Here is a 9,679-nt window from a genome sequence, read left to right on the forward strand (position 1 = left end):
GATGCATTACCCCCAAGCGGCACAAGCGCCACTACCGGCTCCTCCTCCTCCTCCAACGCCTCTTCCTCAGCAGCCGCCAGGATCTCTTGATTATATCGATCAGAACACTGGCGGTACGTTTTTTCCCATGAGGCAAAGTCGGCATTGGGGAAGAGGCGGCCCCAAGTCATGCGCTGGATTTGAGCAGAGTCTTCCATCATCTCCCGGACCAGCTCTTTCTTTTCTTGCTCGGCCTTTTCCGAGAGCTCCTGAGTAAGACTCTTCTCCTGGGTCACCAGGCGTTCCTTTACGCTCGCCAAGGATTTCTCCAAGGTTTCGTATGAGGACATCTTTTGGCGAAGAGGTCTCAGCTCGGCCTTGAGGTTGTTGATGGTCGCCTCCAGCTCGCTATTCCTCTTCTGGGCCGCCTCTAACTGAGCCCGGATAACGGCGGTATCCTGCGCCTGATAATAAAGAATATCAATGGTCAGAACTTCATTTTGGGCAATTTGAAACATTGCCTTATCACAGTCAGAGGCGGCCATAGCTTTTACAGCCTTTACCTCTTTGTTCTTCCGGTCAAGCGGCTTGCGAAGGCCGTTCACTCGGAGCAGGGCCTAAGTAAAAAGGGGAACATGCGTCAGTTTCCAAACAAAAAAGAAAACAGGCGTCCTGGAATTCAAATACTCAAAAATATGCTAAGTATACCTCAGCAAGGACCCCTGCAATCCCGTCTAGGTCAAGGGTGCCGACACCATTGACCGCCTCCCTTTCAGCTGGGGGAACGGCTTTGATCATAGACTTGGCCACCTCGACCAAGTCAGGCTCCTGAGGGCCGGCTGCATCAAGCATAAACAAACGGATTAGACCTAGTAAAGAAGGGAGCAAGTCTAAAATTTACAAGGATAATTTCATACTTCTAGGTGGCCCAGCTGGAGTTTTAGAAGAAGTGGCCGGCTGTTTCTCAGCCGCCGCATGTTTCCTGGCAGAACCAGGAGAGCTCGCAACAGTCGTCCTCCGGGCCTTGGGGTCCGGCTATTGGGAAGAAGAAGCTCTTGGAGCGCCCGTCTAAAAAAGAAGAAAAGAGTCAGTATATGCATAAACACAACTCCAAAAAGAGGGTGAAAGGTTCGAAGCCCACCAAGGGTGCCCCCTTGTTGGGGGAGTCGGTTGAAGACTGTTGCATGATGGAGGCCCGCAACATGGCCGCCGCAGTCTTGGAGGCGGTAATTTTGCTCATGGCGTCCGCTGCAAAAACAAATAGCAAAGTTAATAAAAGTCATAACAAGAAATGCATGGAACAACAGAGTATTCGACAGGCCGGCTACCTCTTGAGCACCGACTGCTGAGGCCACAGGCGGCCAAAAAGTACTCGTCGTAGAGCCATTTGAAGCTCGGGACGCAGTGCAGGGGTACTTGCTCTCGTACCCCTGAAGTAGAGTTCACCTTCGACTCTACTTTGAAGAGTCCTTTATCTAGGATCTCTTTCTTTGCCTTGGAGGGAACAGGCGGCATGCTGCGGCCGCCTGCAAGAAGGGGCGGATTCCTGTTCCACCTGTTGAAGCGCTTGTTCAGCTCTGTGTTTGAACTCTCAATGATAAGGAAGGTGCTCCGCCAGTCCTTCCATTTATTTGCTTTACCTCTCGTCATGAGGTAGCCCCTGTGGCTCGTCAATTGATACCAGCCGGTACCGCCTGCCTTAGGGGTCCGGCTGAGGTAGTTCATGTGGGCGAAAGCCTCGAAGTTCGGCTCCACCCCGTGCAGTTCGCACCCGACCACATAGCCGAGTACGTTGACCCAGGAGTTCGGGGCTAACTGCCATAACCCCAACTCATACCCATCCAAGATCCGCTGAACAGCCGGATGTAGTGGGAAGCGCAGCCCAGCCTTGATGGCCGCCTCGTAGCAGCCAAAGCAGGCGCCATCATAACTGGTACCAGCCGGCCAGACGACTGTGTCTTCTGGATCCGGCACGAACACTAAAAAGCCGGGGCCCATTGTGTGGTTTGCGATAAAGCTCTCCACTTTCTCTTGCATGGCCGTGATCCGGCCCCGAGGTACCGTGCAGTAGTAGGGGGTATTTTACTCTCGGTGAGAGGCGGATGGCTCCGCCCAATCGTCCCCCTTCTCAACTGCGTGAGAAAGCCTCGCCTCTTGTAGGCGACTGTTTTTCTCTTCTGTGTCCAGAGAAGCATGGCCAAAAGAGCTAGACTCGGAATCGTCCTCTGACGAGTCCGAAGAGGACGACTCCTCCCCTCTCCCGGAGGGGCCCGCCTCCTCTCCTTTAAAAGGAGCAGGAGAGAATGTAGAATTGTCAACTGTAAAATGGGAAGGGGTCACTTTGACTCCTCCCTCAGAACTGCCGGCTTTCAAGCCGCTTTGTTTCACTTCCACATCTGGCGCCTGGTCAGATGTTTCACTAATCGGCACCCTGTGGGAGGAGCCATCTGAGTTTGAGATCTTGGCAGTCTTTTTTGTTCTGGCCATCATGCTCTGCATAGACACAGATACAGTCGGACTTTGTATAAGGGCAAAGATGGGTCCAGAAAAGGGCAGGCGGCACTCCTAGTCCTAGATTCAGCCGTCCCCGGTGACCGGCTGATCACTAACCTAGGTCGTGTCGTGTGCTTCTGTGGTGCCATTTCAAAAAAGAATAAAGTAAAGAGAAAATTAAGAGTAAGAGAACCGACGGTTACCTGAACGAGTGACGATTGATGAAGTTCTGAAAATCCTTTGCAGTCGGCTTGTCAGAGCAGGCGGTAGGCAGAAAGGGTCCAAAATGTCAGAGCAAGTTCAGGGGTCCGAATGTTCTCTCACAAAGTTTTCAAGTGTGAAAATGACCGAAGTCAACACTCCTTTATATAGGCGAAGTGAGAAGGCGAAGGGTCACTTCCAGAATTCAAAATTTTGGCGGGAGAATCTCTCGGCCTCTCGCCGAATGACACCTGTAGCAGGCTGTCGCCTGTTACAGGGCGATACCTGTCACAGGTAACACGTGACCAGTCACGTGCCACTTGTGAGGGGCAAATGATTAGGGGATTTTGCTCCCACCAATTGGAATGCGCCACGTGGGCCAATCAGGTCCAGCCAAGTGTTCCCCAGTTGGACCTCTCAGGGCTTGCCACGTGGCACACGCTTATTCGTCCGCCTTGGACCTATTATGTCATGACACGTGGCATACTCCATGCTTAATGGAGAAGTCGGCCACCTAGGCCCAACTTCCGAGGGAAGCCCAATCGGCCCAAGGTTAACCTAAACCTAGATTGACACGTTTCCCGAGGTTATAAATACCTCCCTTAATCCTCATTAAGGGGGGGACGCAAAAAAAAACGCAGATTACACATATTAAACACTCTCACCTAGAGAGACCCAATCACTTTAATTTCCGCATTAATTACTCCTTAATCAAGTACTAACTTGACCGTCGGAGGCGGATCTCCAATCATCCGGAGCATCCGTTTGTTTTGCAGGTACAGGCGTCCGGTTCCAGTCTCGGAATTGTAACTCTCCCGCAGGACATCAGAAAACCCCGAAACAGTTTGTATCTTTTATTTTTAAGACTGTGATAAGTATAAATTTGTGTTTTAGTTGAGTAAAGCAAGATAAGAGTTCATCATTTTTTTAAAGTCATTCGGTTAAGGGAATATATTTTACTCTTGACCACCTTAAGTTTATGTCGTATGACATAATATTGTATGATGTATTTTCACGTTGACCATGTCAATTTTTTGATTTTATATGATTTACTTTACTTTATATTTTTAATAAGGGTTATTATTTGTAATGCTCGTATTTATAAGGATTTGTCGTATGTTTAGATGTTCTTGGGTAAATTTATATGTACTATCTAATAAAGGCACGAGTTATTTTTCTTTTTACTTTTTTTGCTTACTCTGAAATATTTTGTCCAACCCTATTAGTATTGTAACCTAAGGTCTCTGTGTATCTTTTAGAGCTGACATCTCAAAGCTTATTTTTATTGTATAAGTGTTGTGTTAACACCTTGGTGAGTATAATATTCACTAATGAAATTTAGGCACCCTGATATCGTATACCATGTGAGTATTATTTTTGAGTTATGACATGGCTTGGTCATATATTTTTTTACCATGGTATTTTAGAACCTTTTTATTATGTGAATATTAGAATTGATTTTATTATGGTTTTCTTTATTTTATCAGTTTAAGTGTTGCAAAACAGATTAAGAAAGTTTGTTACATATAAAACGAAAGGATTTAATATCAAGATTCTCATTATTACCAAAATCTTGATATTTACCAAAATAATCCTTGAATTTTAATTTATTTACTTTTTTATTTACAAATTAACCCCTTTATTTTCCTATAAATTCTCCACTTATTCTCAAGTTTTAGTACCACCAAAAAATTCCTACAAATTCTCTCTCTAAAATTCTCTCTAAAATTTTTCTCCTCTAATCTTTGCTCTAGCTAAAATTTCTCTAATTTAGCTTTATTTTTAAGTTATTAGCTTATTAAAAGCATCTTATAATTAAGTTGTTATTTTTGTTTTTATTTTAGTGTTGTTATTATCTTTAATTCCTATTAAAAAAAACAAAAATATTTCAAGTTCAAGCATTATTTTTCTTTATTATCCTTGTTAAAAAAAATAATATTAATTTAATTGTTTAAGTATTCCTAGCCTATATTAAAAACCTAAAAAAAAGGGTTTATTTCTTAAGATTTAGCTTTATTTTTCAAGTTTATTTTCTCTAATCAAGAATCATAAAATCAAAAAAAAAAAAAAAAAAAAAAAAAAAAAAAACGTTTTTTAGCTTTATTTTGCATTAATTTCTTTTAATATCTCAAAATTCCAAAAAAAATCATTTAGTCTCTTTTATTACACTTTAACTAAGGAGTAATCATCTTTTCATTCTTGATAAGTGAGAAGGGTTATCCAAAAAATTGCTACATCTAGTTTGAGGTATTATCTTTATTCCTTTCTTAATTTCCTTAATTATTATTATTATGCTAACTAATGTGTTTGTTTTCATGTGGTGTTACCAATAGGGGTAATGACGATATTAGGTGCTAAATTAGCCCTAAATCTTTCATTATTCCACATTAAAAAGCCAAGCCTATTGGTGAGGTGATAGGTTACAAAGTGGGGGGTTAATTGCATTTTGCATTGTATCTCTTTATAATGCATTTTAAATATGAAAGGTTAATACATTCATGTGACTGCCTAATATATTTTTTAAATAATGATTTATTTCTTAAAGTGAGCTTAAAGACCTAAGGAATTAAGATTTTAAACAAAGGTTGTTGATCAAGAGTAAAGAACTATTTACCACGTCCCTATGATGGCTTGTAAAGTAACCCTTATGACAAGAATCAGTTCTATTTCTTTATCTCAAGTGATAGAACTTTTCAAGAACTTTCCAACCATATCTCACAATAATTTTTTTGATTTTTTTCTATGATTTTTAATGATTTTTTTTTAGTTCAAGCTATCAAAGAGATGAAATATGTAGCACGTTTTCCTCTTAATTGTTTTTTAAAATTGTATTAATTTCTTTTTAAATGGGGGTATGAAACCTATATTACACTATATTATATATATACTCCTTAACTTATGAAGTTTTAATTAAAATGCCTTTAATCTTATTTTAAAAATTAATATTAGAAATAAGAGTTTTAACAAGCCTTAATTCTAAGTGTTTATAAGATACTTTAATCTTATTTTTAAAGACGACTTCAGAAATAAGAGCCTTTAATTCTATAAATGTCGTTGTTTTAAAAATCTCTAATCTTATAAAATGATGTCTTAAGGACTTTAATTTATGTCATGATGACTTCAGAAATAAAAGTTTTAGCAAACATTGTTTCTTTTATAATTTCATGAACCTTTTTATTTCAAACCCTTTTGTGACACAAGAATGAATCATAACCTTGCTTATTTATTTCTAATAATTAATGATAGTTAATGTAAGGTTATGGCCTCATTTCCAAACATGAGGTTAAGATTAATTATTTAGTTGTATAAGGTTGTAACAATTATCCATCTCCACAAAAATAAATTAATATCCCATCATAATTACCCAATGGATTAATTGACCATCGGATATGATTAAATAGTTTATTGTTCCTTTTTATTTGGAAGTAAGGCCTTGACAGGTGTCGTGTTTTACTTGGCCAATTCAATTAAGCCTAAACACATAACCCTTAAAACCTTACAAATTAACCTTGAGTGAATTTAAACCCAAAGTGAGATTATATAGTGAACCCTTACAGTTTCACTCCAAAAAATACCTTGACCCACTAAAAAGTCGTCAATCGGGACGCATTTGTTGAATTGTTTTATTCAAAAGACATTTTTGGTGATCACTAATCGAGGTGATTTTCCTCAACCAAGGTGGTTCATTTTACTTTTATGAGTGAATCCGTCAAAGATCACTAAAATCCCACTTACAAAAATGACAACAACCCAAATTAAAAACCCAATGGAATTGGTTATTTAAAACATGGCATCTGTCTGAACTACGAAGGTTTTGATCCATGAGTGAATTCAAAATCTCACTATGATCGGTACGTAGTGCAACTTTGGTGCTCAAACCTACCTTATATTAATTATTATTTTTTATGTGGTTTACCTGTCTTAAAACTTGACTTTTAACAACGCAATAGTAAGAGCTCGTTCCTTAGAAAGGAAGGGAAGACGAGTTTCAGACGTTCGATTCTCTTAACCTAAACCCCAAACCCTGTGCCTTATTTCTTTTTATGGAGTTAGCAATTGATTTTATTTTATTTTTAAGATTTATTTCTTAAAATTGACTGTTTTTAAATCCGTCCTTATTCGGATAAAAATAAGGTGGCGACTCTAAGTTTTTAATTATAAGTCTTATCAGACACTTTAGTGGAGCCTTTTATAGACTAATTTCTGTCCACTAAAAACCAGGTACCACAACATGTCGAGGTTTGAGGCCAGGGTATAAGAACGTAGGCCTGTAACATGATTATAGTCATTAACACTTCAACTATGTGGTTGAAGAACAAAAATATCGACACCAAAGGACATATGCTTTTTGTATAGCAAAACACGACATACATGATTATTTAACTTGTACTTATGATCAAGTATTCAAGTATTTCTTACTTTCTTAGTAAATTATCACGCTGAACATTAGGCCTTCCGATCCTCCATTCCTTTTTTCTTTTGTTTTTATGACATTATCAATCTCGAGTGCTTGAGCTGAAGGTTATACACTACAAGAAAATAACATTTTCGTAGCGATTATTTTAACCTTTAGTATCGATTGTAATTGCAACAAAAAGCTTCCCCAACGAATGGTCATTCGATACAATATCCCCGTTGCCTTAGCCTTTAGTAGTGGTTTTCAATATCACTGGGGTTGGCCTCAATAATCGATACAAAAAACTACATCCAATTGTGGTGATTATTGTAGCGATTACAATCGCTATAAATGTTTAACTCATTTTCTTCAAAAAAAAAAAAAAAAAAACAACCATGCATATGATCTTTACAAGATTCAAACATGCAACCTCAAACTCTTATATTAAATATTTCACCAATAAGCTATGACATATTTTATGTATTCTTTGTCAAACAATATTTATATATCAAGTGTTGAAAAGGCTTTTCGTATCGATTTTTAGGATTTAATGGCGATTGTAAATGATACGATTTCTTAAAATTATATAAATGTGTAAAAATAGTGTGGATATGTATTATTATGTTTTCCGTATTGACTTTATATGGGAAAAACCATGGCGATTATAAAATGATACGACTTCCTTAATTATTTCACAAACAGAGTTGCATATTGTAGCGAATGTACAATCGCTACGAAATAATCGCTATGAAAAGACATTTTTCTTGTAGTGATAAGCTATCATGACATACTTTCAAGGGCATTATGTAAAGGCTCTCAAGTCTCAACACTGGGATACACTCTTGCACTATGACTAACTCCAAACCACCAAATGTAACTACATCATCACATTTTTCATAAAGGTTCTACTAAATTACTGTGCGTGAAGCTACCCTAGATAATCGTTTATAAATATTTGCAAGAATTAGTGACAGAATAACCATTTAATCTGTCTCTCGAAGCAAAAAGAATCATATCCGAATAAAAAATTAATAAAGAGAAGTAGTAAATTTGTAAATGTGAAAATGTTATTAGGTTGGACCCAATTCATGTTACAAATCAAGAGCTTAATGTGTGGCCCATAAGAAATCATAAGATATTATCTTTTTTGGCTTTGGTCCAAGTACAAAAGCCAATCCATAGATTACAACAACAACACCAACAACAACAACAACAACAAAAAAAAAAAAAAAAAAAAAAATCTAAAAATGTTTAAAAACTTATAAGTTTATTAAAAAAAATATTTAAAAAGTCCTATCTTTTGACTGCATTTAAAACTCAATTAGGGTTAAGAATTTGGAATTACAAGCAAATTGAAGACCAACTCTAAACACCTATAGTTAGCACAAAAATAACGTAACTAAAGTGATCAATTTTTTACACTTTCTTAATAGAATATACTTCATTTTTTCCCTTACCAAAAATATTATTATCAATTTTTTTAAAAAAAATATCCATGACCAACACTACTTTAGACACATGTAACAAGCACTCGAACTAAATTTATTTTCAAACTCATTACCTTTTTGAAAATAAAAATAAAAAACCATATTCCAACACCTTAAAACAAGAATTACAAAAATTCCAACTACCACGTGCGCAATGTTGCAACTATTAAAAAAACGGAGGAAGTAGATTTTACGTGCCTAACATTATTTCAAACATCCATTACTGTTGCACAATCAAAATTATACACTCATTATAATTTCGATACGCCTACAGAAAATAACATCGAAACTCCAATATTATTGTTAACAAGTATGGCTTCCATCACATTTTGCTAATTGGAGTTCGCGCGTGGAGTCCAACACTAGGTATTATTGTGAAAGACTACCTCGAAAGCCACTATTTAGGGGCCGGGTGAGCATTTATTTAATGGTGAGATAATTGTATACAATTTTTTGGGGTGAACAAGTTATTTAAAGGCGATAAATTTATATAATGGTGACATATTTATACAGGATCAAGGTAATTATATATTATTTTTTAAGAGTGAACAAATTATTTAGGGATGAGCAGACTATTGAGGGGTTAACAATTTATTGACGGGTTAGCAATTAATTTATGGGTGAGATAATTGTATACAAATTTTAGGGGCAAAAAAGTTATTTAAGGGTGAGCAAGCTATTAAGGGGTAAGGAAAATTGTATACAATTTTTAGGGGTAGACAAATTATTTAAGGATGAGCAAACTATATATTCAACTCGATATGGTGTCAAAAAAATTCACGCGCACGAATAGATGTTTGTCGAACCATATTAAGTAGGGTTGGTGTGGCTAGGACACTCACAACCAATATTTTTAGACTTTAAGAGGTGAGCAAATTTCTAGGGTTGAGCAAACTATTTTGGGGTTAGGAATTTATCAAGTAGGGTTGGTGTGGTTAAGACGCTCACACTCAAATTATTGTTGCACAAATCAAACATAACAATTTTGATATGCCAAAAAAAAAAAAACATCGGAACTCCAACATTATAGTTAACAAGCATGTCTTACATCACGTGTTTCCATTTGGAGCGCGCGCATTAGAGAGAAACCAAGAGATATAAAAGGGAAAGGGGGAAGTGAGAG

This window comes from Chenopodium quinoa, unplaced genomic scaffold, assembly GCF_001683475.1.
Source record: "Chenopodium quinoa cultivar QQ74 unplaced genomic scaffold, ASM168347v1, whole genome shotgun sequence".
Classification (NCBI taxonomy): Eukaryota; Viridiplantae; Streptophyta; class Magnoliopsida; order Caryophyllales; family Amaranthaceae; genus Chenopodium; species Chenopodium quinoa.